At 39.6% G+C, this 14,903-nt stretch overlaps 1 protein-coding gene across 6 annotated transcripts in view; it reads left to right on the forward strand.

The window, feature by feature from the left end:
- Positions 1 to 14,903, forward strand: part of UNC13B (unc-13 homolog B) — a 206,156-nt gene that overhangs the window by 45,645 nt on the left and 145,608 nt on the right. The gene's annotated exons all lie outside the window — the stretch shown is intronic.

Consider the following 14,903-nt stretch of genomic DNA (forward strand, 5'->3'; position numbering starts at 1 on the left):
AAAAGGTCAAAGAAAAACTGTCTGATGTATGAAGTGTCCAAGAAATGAACATGTTGTTTGCTGAAATTATTTTCCTGGCTCTGTGCCCTGGGCTTTGCTTTTGTTTGAGGGAGGCTGGTTTGGTTGAATCTCCTAAGTATTGGGATGTATGGGTAAATTAGAGGGAATGCTTCTGTGCCGGGAAAATAGCTGCACCTGTTCCCACAGCAGGGTGCTTTTACATCCCTCTGTAGCTGGTTTCTCCCCTGGAGAACCAGCTGGGCTCTTGCAGGCAGACACAGGGAGGAGCAGCCCTACAGCCATCCTTGTTGTGCTGCCTGTTAACAGCCTGCATCTTGCTGGAAAATGACCTTTTGCAATATTCAGTTGAAGGCCCTGTGGTTTGAACAATTAATGTCACATAAGAATTAATATAATCATTCATGGGATTAAAACACTCATTAGAATGGATGTTAAACATTTCATAGCAGTCTGTTGTTAATGTATTGAAGAATTTTCAATAAAGCTGATGGCACTGCATGTACTTTGGCTTGTTTACTGCCTGAAAGTATCTGATGTCTATGAATATCTATTTCCATGGAAAAAATACAAAATAGACATTTAATATAGAGGTACTTTTGAAAAATGAGCTCTGCCTGCATCAACTTGTGCATAAGAGTTGTCAGCTTGCCTCGATACAGCACAGTACTTTGAGACTCAAGAGTTTAACTCAGAACATGCACAGATTGTATCTCTATTGAAAGCTGACCTGGCCTTTGTGTGTGACACAGCAGCAAGGTGGGTGTCCTTCACCGCACTAAAATGTGTTCAATATGGAGTGTTCTTACTTACCATGTGGGTAAATAATTGATAGGTGTATTTTTAGATATAATAAAAACGACCCTCAAGAACACTTTTAAGACTCATTCAATTTTCCATCACATAATTTTCATTTTCATCATCTAGATATGCCAGATGAGGTATGGTCACTGCTAGGACCAGGACACAGTCTGCTGGACAGCAGACTAAGTATTTACTTAGAAGGAGGAAAAAACACGCTCAGCGTGAGTAGGTTTTACTCTGTGAGAATGTTTTCCCAATCCTTCAAAAAATACAAAATTATCTTAAAACCTGATGCTCTATAGAGCAAAAGTGCTGCAAAACATTTCATACAGCTTTTCATATAAAAACATAACTGCACGTATCACTGGCATCCTGCTTAGCCACTCTGGCAGCTCTCAGAAGACCATTTTGATGTCCTTGTTCCAGCTAGAGAAAATCCTACTCCAGCAGGCAGGATCAGGTTCTTTAATTAGGGAAATACATGTCCTTGCATGTTAAAATTAGATTACACTTCAGCCCTCTTCTGCATCTGTACTTTCCGCACATCTTTTACCTTTTCCAAACCATCTTTTCTTGTGGTGGTTTCCCACTTCCTGCAGGGATGCAGCTGGTTCTTTTATCTCCCCTGAGTAGAGAAGGGGAGAAGGATGGAGCAGGATGTGAGAGAAGAGAGGTGGCCCTGTGTGAAAGCCATTCTCTGATCTGAGGGTGGGTTTTTGTCTCTGGTCGTATATGGGCTGCTGCTTGGGCATGGTGTCATGGGAAATCTCAGCCCATACTGGGAGCTCTAATTTTTCCAGAGATTATTGAGCTTTCAGGCCCCCTTTCACAGTCTCAAATGCTGTTTTGTTCTTAGAAGAGTCTGACCCATAATTTCTGAGGTAATGTGGGATTTGGGCTTCCTACATATTCTTAAATGAGGCGGGTGGTTCTGTTGTATGTACAGTCTTTTGTAAGTCCTGCTGATTTTGGCACTCCCTGCCTCTTTCCTTTATTGTACTTAACCATTTCATTTTTAACTCCCAACTGCTATGCTTCCCTATATATTCCTCCTTCCCCAGAAAGATCACATGCTTCTAATTGACTTAACTTTCAGTGATCCCAAGCAATAAGCAAAGCACTGTAGAGTCCATGGATCCAGTTTTGTTTGCCTTTCTATTAAATGTAGTCATAATTACTAATTTTTTGATACGTCCTTGTTAGAAAACTGCAGCATCTCCATATTGGCTTTTACCCGTGACCTGAAATTAAATGTAAATTGAAAAGAAAGCAAGACATTTTGTCTGGAAATTCACTTTAAAATATGCAGATTGAAAACATATTGTTTGATTACTTTGGCACTGAGTCAATGAGCTCTAAGTTAGTTATTGTGAGGAGTTATAGATATGTTTTACTTGTATGCTCAAGACCATTTCTGGACACATGAAAGTCCATTATAATCCACAAATGAGTCACACTGTGAATATTTTAAATGCAGCTCCCACTTGGATCAGTCACAGTGCAAACTGAGATGAGAAAGATACTCTGCATCTTTGCAGAATCAATTTGGCAGACTTGGTTAATATCAGCTATTCTAAATACTGCCCTATACCATTTTTCAGGGAGTTTACAAATCTGGAAGAGAGCAGGTTTGTTCAGTATCGTTCTCAGGGAAGATAACCTAAGTGCTACTGAATCAATCAGTTATGTCTGTCCTCTTATCATTGACTGATAATTTTTTGAGAGTGCTTTATTGTCCTTTTTCTGTTTCAATGTTCTTGTTCAACTTCCTTGAATCCTTTGCTCTGTAAAATCCCCGCTTACCAGGGCTGTGGTGAGTGGTAATGTTTTGTTGTGGGGTTTGTTTGTTTGTTTGTTTGTTTTTTCTTTTTGTGCATGTGTGTGTGTTTTATTGTAGGTTTTGGTGTGCTTCTTTTGTACCAGAAGAAGGTAAATTTTTTTGCTTGGCTCTGGATTGTAGGTTGGTAAGAGCAACAAAAGAAGCAATAGCTTCTGATATACTGTTTTACGAGCAGAAAGAACCAAAGCCAGCGTGTGCTTGGCCTGCCATAAGGCGAAAGAGTAAGGAGCAAGATTACATCTCTTAATGCTTTCTGGAACGTGTGTGCGCACATGCATGCAGGAAAAAATGCTACAGTTTTGTTTGAGGTACATAAGCAGCTTTTTATCTACTTTAAATCTGGCAAAATGTTTTATACACATTATAGGATTGTTTGTTATTTGGTGCCAGATCAATTTGTCATGGTGACCCTTCTTTGCCACTGATATTTGAAGAAATCTGTTTCTGCAAAATTCTTCTAATACCTTCGCATGCACTACTATTTCAAAGGTACCACAGAGGCTGACTCTGAGAGGTTTCCTTTTTTTTTTTTGGGAGCTCAGATTCCACTGGTGGATCAGGAAGACTAGAACATGACCCTCCTAATTGTTCATAGAGCTGTATGATCTGTGATAGTGGAGGGTCAGGCAGCATAGTTGTCTTGAGAATACTGGTAGGTGACACTACCCTCCTTGTTGTAAAGGTGTGTGCTATACATCAGGACTGTTGCTGGTTTTTTCTGGTTACCAGCCTGATTCTGCACTTAGACAACAGAGGTCAGCAGCCACCTACTGCATTTCTAATCCACACCAGTTTGGGAAGGGTAAGGAAGAAGTCAGTGATTATTTTACCCTTTTCAAGGGTAGGTGACGCTGAAGATCGTGCTGCAGTCACTGAATAGCTGTGGTCTAGTAAGAGTAGAACTTCTGGCCACAGTGCAGTTACAACTCAAAAGACTGTTCTGTGGAAGTGTAATTCAAAACAGCACATATGAATGACTTTATTTATCTAGGTTGGGCCAAGGAAAACTGCCTTAGTCCATGCAAGGGGAACCATTGTATGAGCTTTTTTTTGTGGTAGTTTACTGATGGGCTGGGAAAGCTAGATCCTTGGCCTCTCTGCTTCTGGGTGACTGGTAGCTCCTGTTTCTCTTTGTTTAGGATAAATCCCCTCTGGGATATTTGTTTTCTAGTGGCTTTGTGGCACTCACTGTCTGGGCTGGCTGAAGTCCTGCTAAAAGGAACACAGATTCAAGGGTTTACTCTAAAATATCTGCCTGCAATTTTAGGATAAAGCTGCTACTTCAGGACTGGATATGTCTAAGGAAAAGTACTCGGCATATGGAATTTAAAAATAAAAATACTGGCTATATTAGGAAATTATACAGTAACAAAGTTTGATGTACTGCTGAACTCTAGAGAATTCTAGGGCTTTGATTTTGCTGGTGATCATCTAAATACAGGTTTTTTGTTGTTGTTTTTGTAGAGTATGGGCTGCATTCTGAAATGTGGTCACAAGGAAATAAAGCTTTTACTTTTAAATAAATCCCTCCTAATGTAAAGTTCTTACTGAAATGCTGAACACTGACAATACTGAAATGCCAGTACTGACAAATGTCTCTATACGCAGTGATCAAACAAAGCAAATGCTCATTTAAACACTCTAGCTTTCATAATTTGTCTAGTGCTCTTCATGAAAGCTTCTCTTTTTTTCTAGTTCAGTTTTTTAAGAACTTTAAACTTTATTAGTCATCATTTAATATCATAGCAATAGGAGCAAAATATTTTGAATATTGTTACAACAGTGAAATATAAACTTTTTAAAAATTAAAAATTTTAAACTGATAGAAAAATGATTGCCCAACTTCATGCAAAAGCCATAAATATGTGTCCTTGAACAGTGAGGCTTGTACTGAAAGTCCAAGATTAAAAATCAGAAGAAAAAAAGACATCAAATCTTTTATCTCAGCTGCTGTAGAACATTATATTCCTCTTTGCTATTATGCATTTATGTAATGTTAGGTTATCACCTGTAGTCGAGAACTGCATCTCAGGAAAGGGTATATAAATCTTTTGTCTGTAACTGTGTTTACATAGTCTGTGTGATTTGGTAGCCTGGTAATTTGGAGGACAAAGACAGCCATGTTAGGTATCAGTGCAAGGATAGGAATGTTACAGTTTTTTCCATTGAAGATAAAATTAGGTGGCACTCTGCCTGATCATTTTTACTATGGTTACTAAGGAGTTGCACAAGCTTGTAATAACTTAATGGGTACTCTCGATGATTTGATGGTGATCCAAGCCCTGCTTAAATTCTCAGATCTCAGTCTGATTTTGTTTAGCCAAAGTAAAGGTGGCCAGAAGGGCCATTTCATTTAGTGAAATAAAATACTCAAAAATTTCAGCATAAGCTGAATGTGGTGAATTGAGGAACAAGGAGAGCACTTCAGTGTCACTCTCCAGTGTCTGTCCTTGTCTCTGTCAGATCCTTTTAGCTCATTTGCCTCCTGTGCTTTCTCATCTCCTTTTGTTCGGAGGCCTTGGCCCTCATCTGTAGTGTTCCAAAACTGAACTGGAAATGGTGGTACTTGTTACGAAACCTTCTTTGGCATCTTGCTTACTGAAAACTTGACTTCTTTCTAAAAAGCTATTCAATGTATGTTTTGTATTTTAGAAGCTTATTCCACTAAAATATCACCTTTTTAGTTTTGGGAAGTACATTGAACAGTGGAAGAATGTAGATTTTTATGGAATCTAAGATCTATTCACACTGCGTTGAGGGTATTAGCCAGGGGGAAAGGAGGTTTATTAAACCTAGGAAAAAAGAGCTGACCAGAACATTTTTCAAATGGTACTTCATCAGAACCAAATATACTATCTGGAGTTTAGTTTGGTTTTATAAACTTATTTAGATGATTTCCATTTGTGCTAAGCTAATAACAGGAGGATTAAATAGTTCACAAGCACGACTATAAGCAATGGACAGCAGCAAATGATAACGTTCTGACAGGGGTAATAGGTCTCAACCAATCTCAGAGGCTTGTAAACAGAAATGAAACAAAATGGCACACGGGCAGTAAAATTAGACTACATTAAAGACTTGGAATATTCTGCTTTTTTACAGTGTCCCTGCTGATCCAGGCTTGACAGTGTGAAGTGGGGAGGAGGAGTTCCTCCCTGAATAGTTGCATAACTGAGGCACAGAACAAGCATATGTTATATTCAGCTAACAGTGAGAACTTAGATGTGCTTTGCAAAATGTGTTAATGACAAAAATGTTGTAGCTTCCAAGGCACCAGGCTGCTGGCATTGCTTAGTCCTTAATTGGAGGTTTATATGAAACCTCATTTTTTGAGTACTGAAACTTACAAATACAAAATAATGTGATAACCAAGACACACACAGTTGGTATTTAAGTGCACATGGAGTGACTAGTCTCACTTGTCTGTATCATGTATTGGTGTACGTTGTTGTATGGTTTTAGAATTGCAACTTTCCATTTTCTGTCTGGACTTTTGGTGTTTCTAGTTCAAATTTGTACAGGTTAAATTTGTTCCCAAAGGTGATCTGGAAGGGATTTTTTTCTTAACAAATCGTGGTTATATGTATTATTTTTATAGAGCAGAAAAACAACTTGAAAAGGCTAAAAAGAAATTCTGTTTTCATTAACCTTCAAAATATCAAGACTGTCAGCCCAGGTCTTCTGCGATTATGCTGAAGGACTGAGATATATACTGTTAGCTCCTGAATCTTAAATGAAGCAGCATATGTGTTGAGTCTTTAATAAAGTCATCTTTTTTTCCAAAATGTTAGACACTAAAGTGAAGTGGGTGTTAGTAAAAACAAACAAAAGCGGAGTTTTGAGCTTCTGACTGAAAATCCCTTACTCTCTGTTACTGCATCTCTTTCTCTCTGCTCCTGCAGCGTTACCTTCCCCAGTGTATAGCTGTAGCATATCCTGGCTCTCAGTTTGAGAACATGTGCAGGGTAAGGAGCTGCTGTCTAAGGGCAGCTGCTCCTCTCCTCGCCCTGCCATGCTTGGCATTGATTGCTATTTGCCTTGGGTGTGGAAAGTCTGGGATTTTCATGCTGTTCATAAGGAACTTGGTAGTGGTGAGGTGGATGGGTAAGTAGCTGGCATTGTCAGTTTGAGGACTCTTTTATCTATGGGAGGTGGTAAAGCTTCTCCTCCAAGGACAGAGCTTGTAACAAAACAATCCAGGAGGGTTGTTTTAGCACTTGGTGGTTTTCTCCTTGTTGCAGTTTCAAACGATGACTAGTGTTGTGCCAACCATCAGGCCTTTTCCTGTCAAAGCAATAGTGGTTAGGAACATTTCTCGGCTGGTTTCGGAGGTCACTTATTCCCTCAATTCAGACTGAATACAGTAGTTTGTGCAGAGGCTGGGTCTGGGACTTTTATCTTTGTGAAGTCTGGAGGACAGATAAGCTCCATTTCCTCTGTGGTTTTTCTGATCTGCATACCAGCTTTGGAAATTTATAGTTATCTTCTGGTGTTTCTTCCCCAGTTGCTCTGGGGTTTTATATGTGCATTCATTTATTAATAATGACATGCATTTCACTAGCATGTGGCCTGATTGCTATAATGCTGTGTCACTACAGAGTTTTTCTGGATCTTTGATAGTAATACAAGCTGCAAATGTTTGAATGTTCCTTCCTTTGCCTCTTACTGTGCACCTGAGATACAGACATTGTGATGGAAAGATATGCTGGGGTTGCTATTACATGTGTTAGTGTCTTGAGATTTGCGGGAATGGGATGTGTGTAAGCTGTTGTTCAACTGCTACATTAATAGGAAATTGTCTTTAATGGGAACTCTTGGTCACAGGAAATTAAAGTTCAGTGCAGAGTTCTGTCAGCATCTTGATCTTTTTCCTCAGTCCCTTTTCCTATGTCTCTCTCTACTGTTTCTGCTCTTCCTGCTTCTAGTTTCCATATCATTTCTCCTGGTTGTCTCCCCTTTTCATTTCTTTGCCATGTCTTTACTTTTGTTTTCTTTGCCAGCTTGGTTGTGAGTTCCTCTTTTTCCTCTCCTTCCCCCCTGAAGTAGCACTCAGATGTCTGTCAAAGCTGGTGTTTAGGCTTTTTGTTGTGGAAAACAAGCCTGAGATGATAGCCTTGTGGTGAGGGTCATACCAACACTGTTGGGTGGATCCTGGCAGGTTTCTGATGCATTTGGGTACATCTTCATCTTACCAGCACCCCGGCATTGTCACTCTTGCTGTGGGCCAGAGATGTGGCATTTGTCTTGTCTCAGACTGTAAATTGCTGGTGCTCGACTCCATGGACTTCAGGTTTTTTCTGTTGTTAAATTCAGCAAACAAGAACTTCTGTACACAGGAGGGGAATAAACCTTTTATACTCCATGGTAACTGCATGTGTTTAGCATTATACCAGTAGTTCTTTCTAAATCAGCACCATAAAAATTGTCATTCGGTTTGTTCCACTTAGTCAGGGCTGCTTCCTTTAATGACCAAAGCAAACATACGTGTGTTACTTTTTTTATTTTCCTCTCTAACTACTATCATAGGAACTGGAAGGTAATGAAAGCGCCACATGTGTGTTTGTCAGAGCCTATCCAGGGACCTTGAAGTACTGATGTGTTCTGAGGGACTGTGTTGCTTTGTAGACCTTTTGTTTCCAAAAAGAAAGGAGCAACCTGGTTGTAGCTCTGATGCATCTGTGTGCCTGGCTGGTAGCTAGAGATGGTGGCCAGGACAGAAAACTCTTGCTTGTTCTCTGTCTACATATGATGAATTTGTTTATTGTCTGTTGCACTTGACGCATCAACTCTCCTGTAAATGTAACTTTTCAAAGCATTTTTTACATGCTGTCTTCTAGAAATGCTGGCTCTGAAGCATTTCTTGGAGTTGAAAGTTGTGTGCATGGTTCTGAAGAGCTTTGAGGGCTGTATGTACTGGTTTGTTGCCTCCATGGTACTGAGTATGACCTTGGGATGACAGCATAGGTATTGATAAGTAAAAATTTTAACATCTTACCAATTTGCTGTGCAGCTTTAGCATGAATTTGTTTTCACCTTCAATTTTAACATGGAAAGGTTCGCTTACTTTTGCAGAATTAACTCGTGGCTGTTTGCCTTAGTATGTTGTGAGAGCTCCAAAGCTTTTTACCAGTGTGCATATTTGCCTAACAAAGTACTCTTTACATTGTTTACATGGACACAGTTTTTCATACTCTTGTTACTGAAGTGATGGTCTCACCACAGGGTAAACTTTGTTCTGGAAAGGGGGCAGAAATGGAAATGTGAAGTGACTTCTGCCACTTGATTTGCAGAGTCTAGCCTGTAGGAATCAGATACTGCTCTGACCTGGACTCTGGTTTCTGAGACATTTGAGTGTACTAGGAAATAACAGTGTTTAACTGATCTTGCTAGGTTGATTGATAAGTATTTTATCTACTTTTGATAATAAATGCATGATTGTCTGTCAATTCCAAGAGTTTATAATGATCTTAGTCTTCTGAATGTCTTATAAACAAACTGGACATGAGGAATAAGCCCCAACATAATGTTATATTCATAAAGAACAAATCCTTACATTTTCAAGCTCACAATCTGTAAGGCGTTTTAAATACATGAAAAGTATGCTTGTGGTTTGTTTTTTCTAAGCTTTCTTTTTCCATTCCTATTCTTCTCTGCTGTTTGTGTTACATGCAGGCAACTGGAGTTATTTCGGATGGGGAGAGCAGCTGAGTACGTAACAGTTTGATTTCTTGCAAGCTTTCTGATCGTATAATGATGCAGCATGCTCCAGTACAAGGAAAAGTGGAAATATTCATGCATATAGAAAATCTCTTCTGTTGTTTTTTCTTTTACTTTCACTTAGTCTTCATATTTGTGTGGATGGATGGCTTTTAATTTTTTCACTTTTTGGCTTTGTTTTGGTCATGTTTTAAATGAGTTGCTTGTGTCTTCTACTGGAATTTGAGGACATGATGGCAGAATTGGACTATATTCTTTTCCTGTAAAGGTGGTTCTAGTTTTTTGCTTGTGTATGCCTTTTGTGTTGCTCTTCATACCTGTGCAAGCCCAAATCAATGTTTGGAGTAATGGAAAAACACAAGGAAATCTGTAGTCATTGTCTTACTAAGATACAAAGGTATGGTGGAAATATATTCCAAATACTACAAATAGGAGTAAATCTGAAAGAAGAAATTACTGTTGCATGCCAGTGGGGTTGTAAGTGTTGTGTTATGTGCAACCTCAGTGAGACAGTATCATGGCAAAAGTGGCAGGGCTTTGCTTTCACTAGTGCTGACCAGCCTTGGACAGGTGAAATTCAGATACTGCACCTGTCTGTGATCAGTAGAGCTGATGCCACACCTGGGGACTGGTGTAACAACTCCTGATTAGGCTGCAAAATTTCTGTTCTTTTTTCCAGAAAATGTGCATGAAACATCTTCACTTTCTGAAAGTGCTGCAGGTGCCAATAGGCATGGCTTCTGCTCAAGATACAGTGTGTGGCTTCTACAGTCTATAGAACATGCGACAGCTGATCCATTAGTCTTAAAGGTGTTCCCTGTGTAAAAGACAAGAACAAGAGTGTTGCTTAGGGAAGCATGCAGAGAAAGATCACTGTGACTGCATCCATCAGGGAGGAGATTCTGCCTCGTGTTTTTCCATTTTTGACATAATGGAATTTGGAAAGGACGCTCTTACTGCTTCTGAGTCTAATGTCCAGTTAATGTTACAGTGCATTTCAATGTGGACCTGTTCTGCATTTTAGAAGTCTTCCACTAGTGACTTCCCATTTCTTCTCCCACAACATTTTTTGTCCTCCTTGTTCTCCTGTCTTTGATCAAACGTAAGTTCTTTATGCATCAGCAGTGTTGATCAACTTGCTTGTGCTGTCAGTGCTGGATGTCTCAATTGTTTATTCTTAGAGGTGTGGTAGGATAACTGAGAGGTAACTAATTAACTTTTTTACACGACTAAATGAAAGACTAGTGTCCTAAATAGCTTTATCTTCCAGGGAAATGGGGTGTTTAAGCTTTAGTTAGTGAGAGGTCTAGGAGACTGTGCACGTGTATTTCTCCTGTTTATCTGGAGAGTCAGTGTGTGGTGTTTTTGCTTTAAAATGTACTTGTATTCATGAGGCTCCCTCCCTCTCCTTCATCCTTGCTGTGCTGTCCTCTTTGAAATCATTTTAGCATCCTTACAGTCAGGCTTGGGCCAGTGTCAATGGTGTTTCTAAGTGAACTCCATTAGCTTGACAATATAATGAAAAACACACTTCTAGTTGCAGCTCTTAAACAGCAGCTGAGAAGGAAGCAGCAGAAACAGCATGTTGGTAGCTGGAAGACTTTTTCCTGGTGAGAGTTTCTTGCAAGAGGAGTGCTGTAGCCCAGACCCTTGTTAGTTAAGCAGAGGGCACTTTAGGAAAGGGACATCTTGTACCGCTGACCTAGTTTCATTTTAGGGAAGGGAAAGACTTGAAGAAGTAGGGTAGATGTTCAAAGTAGTCTTTGCACTTCAGCCTGTCAGTTCTGTTCTTGGCTGTCGAGTGTTTCAGCAGAAGAGTATTTTCAAGTGAGAAGAACAGGATTTTGAAACCTCTTAAACTGAAGACTTAATATTGCAAACATGCTGTCTTAAAAATACACTAATTTCTAATGTATTTTTAAGTGATGAGGGCAATACAATGAATTAATGACCTGCAAAGTTGCATTTAAGTAATTTCTCAAAACTTAACGTGGTTTTAGCATAAAAAGATATGGAAGAGCCTCAAAAAACACCCCTGTGCCCTTTGGAGATTTTTTTTCCTTCTTCCTTACTTCAGTGGTCCTCTTTAAGCTAGTATGCGTTTTGATTATAAGATTTTAAGAAGTCTATTTAATTGTTAGAAGTGACCAGTGTTTCAGTAGATGATGGCACAGTAGGGTCTGAGACTTAAGGAAAGAAGCTGTTGGCAGCTATGATGAAAAGAAGTTTAAATGGATGATGGGTGGGAAAGGTGAATTGCGAGGCCCTTGATGTGGAGCTGGCAGAGACCTTTGCTGACCTGAAAGTTATTCCTTCAGTTAGTAGACTTGATTTTCTTCTACCATTATTAAAATAGACAAAAGCTGTGAAAAGCTCAGTGCTTGTTTGGAGAACTAATGAGGATTTTGCTTTTGTCCAAGATTTTTCTCAAGTTTGTAGAGGATAACTAAGCTTGGGGGACTGGACCTCAGCTCCCAGGGGCTGATGACACATTGTGCTAGAAAAGCAAGAGGCGATTTCAACTGAATACAATGTTTTGAGAGGAGCTCCTGCTGTGCCTTGGCACCTTAAACAAGCAAAACGACTTCTTCAAGTGCATTCATCCAGCCACCTGTAATAATTTTGTTGCTAGCTGTCCTCCGTGTCCTGAAGTTTGGTATAAAGAAAGTTGCCAGTGGCTAAAGGGGACTAGTTGGGCTGGCATAGCAGGACTGTCAAAGTGGTTTTGAGGTCAAGATACTAAAAACTGTATGTGTTCTACCCTGCAGCAGTTGTGTTACAACTTCTGGGGCCAGGAGTTAGGGGGAGGAATAACAGAGAAGGTATCTCCTTCCTTGATTTTCCCCACTTTGTGAAATCCTACTGTGTGATGTGACTGCCCCTGTGGGTTTTCTTCTTATGCTGCCTATATGCATGAATATTCAATAATGAAACATGAACAGCATGCTTCTACCCTGCCCTTCAGTCTTACCCATAGCTCTCTACACAGTGGGTCCAGTGACAAAGAAACAGTTTTCATCCCATGAGATCTCTTTGGTATATGTGAAATTTCTCAAACTGGGGTAAAAAAATTGCTGTTTTCTTATGTTTGTTGTTATGTGTCTTGTTATTAATTTAACTGGTCTTCGGCGACTGAGGCTAAGCTCCAACTTTGCTTATGGAAGACTTGTTGTATCCCCTGTTTGAAGAAAACAGTACTTGAATTTATCACACCATGTGTGTTGAGAGGGATATTTTGCTGAAACACGGGCTGTAATGCCTCCATTTGAAGGGGTGCTGCATCTCCAAAGCCACTTCTGCACGTTCTTGTCAGTCTCTTAATTAAAATTTAAGCGTCAAGTATGTTAATGAATGGGATCATCACTATATGTTGGCATTTCGCAAAATACTTTCTTGCAAAGGAAATGCGTGCTACATGCCACATGTGGGCCAGGTTTTGATGCTTTTGATCAGGCTGAGTAATGTCTTCATTTGAGAACACTTCTGTTAAATAAAGTGAGATTGCTCATAGGGTAGTTGCAGTTCAGCCTGAATAAGAGTTTTTTGAGTTGGCTCTTACTTATGAGTCAGTTGAGGATTTCTGTGGTATTAATGTCTATGGATGCTGTTAGGTTTGTGGAGCATACATCAGAGAAAAAATGTGTTCCTACCTCATGGAGCATTGCATCCTTTAGACATGCCTTAGGGAGGCATTTTGTGTCGTGACCTCAAAGAGACTTCCTCATGCTAAAAACCAGTAAGAACTCTGAGAAATTTTGGTGTCAGCTTTTATAAACATAGATGCTCTATATGTTTGATTGACATTTAAGCTAATCAGGTGGTTTTGGATGTTGCTTAGAGATACTGTAGTTTTTGTGGGAAATCTTCTTTTGATGGTGCAGAGGTGAGACATGATGACTGGTGAGCAAATCCAGATAGTGCTTCTGCAGCAATCTGGTTCATTTGGAATTCTCTGAGCCTGCAGGGTTGCTGACTCATAGAAGCAGTGTCCTGCTTCCTAATAACCATAACTGTGTAAGTATTTGCACTCCCAGTATTAGTGAGTCACTGGATTCAGAATTTTTCATCCAGGTAATTGTACTAGTGATTTGTATTTTTTGTTACGCGTTCAAAGTTAGCTGAATTGTTTATCCCTAAAGCTGTTGGTCCTGGTGACTTACCAGATCCCAAGCCTGTATCTCAATTAGGCTGCCTTCAGCCTCTGCAAGTGCTGTGATGATTATTCAGCCACAGCTGGAGAACTTTCCATCATACCAGAGCTACTTAGGCTTTACCTTAAATGACATTTGCCTCTGATGGGACGAAGAAATTAGTTGAGCAGCAAAGTGAGCAGTGCTCTTTGGAGCAGTGTGTTTTCTGACCCAATAGAAGTAATTACTGTTCATTAGATAGTAATGGCTCAAGTGTTGAGCAATCCCAGTGACATTGCTCAGCTGAGTAATAGCTTGTTATTCTTGTGAGGACAGTGTGAGCCTCGTGATTGACAAATAGATCGGCCCTTGCTCTACAGGCTGGAAGTTTGGTGTTCCTCAGTAGGGTTTGGCACCTTGGCATATGAAATCATTTTTGTGCAGTAAATTTTGAATATTTCTCCCAAGCACTGAACTGTGATAAAATTGATGGACACTGTGCTTTTAATAAAGCTGAATACAGCAGCATATGATTACTATTCATTTCTGTTCCGTTGACTAGAGACTGACAAGAACCCTGCAGCATTTAAACTACTAAAAGGCAGGAGGCTTAACTCCATTTTCTATGTGGACAATCAAAGTGAACTGGTTCCACTTAAGAGTGTAGAGCAGGGCTTTTTCAAGTGGCCTGTTATTTTGCAGATGTTTTCTGCTGTTGTTCTTTTCTTCTCTTCCATCCACTTTTGAGCATTAATCTTACTGTGTTGTGAAGGAACTGAAAAGATCACCAAGAACAAATTCTACTTCAGATTAAAAAAAAGGAAATTGAATTAGAAGTATGAGAAGCACCCATGAAAGAAAAGGGGTTCCCTGATGCTGCATTCCATCTGCTTGGAATTTCAGCAGTTTAAATACAGGTTTAAGGATCTGGCATGTAAAGAGCACTTTCACTTTATTTCTGAGCCTCATGATGAATGACAGTGTAGGACACACACCACTGGATAACTTAGCAGAGAGGGCTTTAATTTGATTGTCCTTTTTAGATAGACTTGGTGGCAGAGAGAATGAATAATGGCTGATTCTTATTTTCTTTTGTTTCAAGCATGTTAATGGTGCACTCCACTGCCTTATGGTGTGTGTATTTCACTTTAAGCTTTCAAAGATAACCTTGCATCCTGCACAGCCATACACAGCCATATATTTTTGATACCTTTCCTCACTATAACCTGGCATTCTCCTTTCCTGAAGGATTAACAAGCAGAAGTGTTTCTGCAGGGAGAGGGACTTAGTGGAAAGGAGCTTTTTCCTTTGTGAAGGTTATTATTAGTGTTAAGTACTATACTTAAGCTAATTTACCTGTATATGTTAAATGTAGCGATTTTCCCCTGTAAGAA

Source organism: Aphelocoma coerulescens (assembly GCF_041296385.1).
Source record: "Aphelocoma coerulescens isolate FSJ_1873_10779 chromosome Z unlocalized genomic scaffold, UR_Acoe_1.0 ChrZ, whole genome shotgun sequence".
Classification (NCBI taxonomy): Eukaryota; Metazoa; Chordata; class Aves; order Passeriformes; family Corvidae; genus Aphelocoma; species Aphelocoma coerulescens.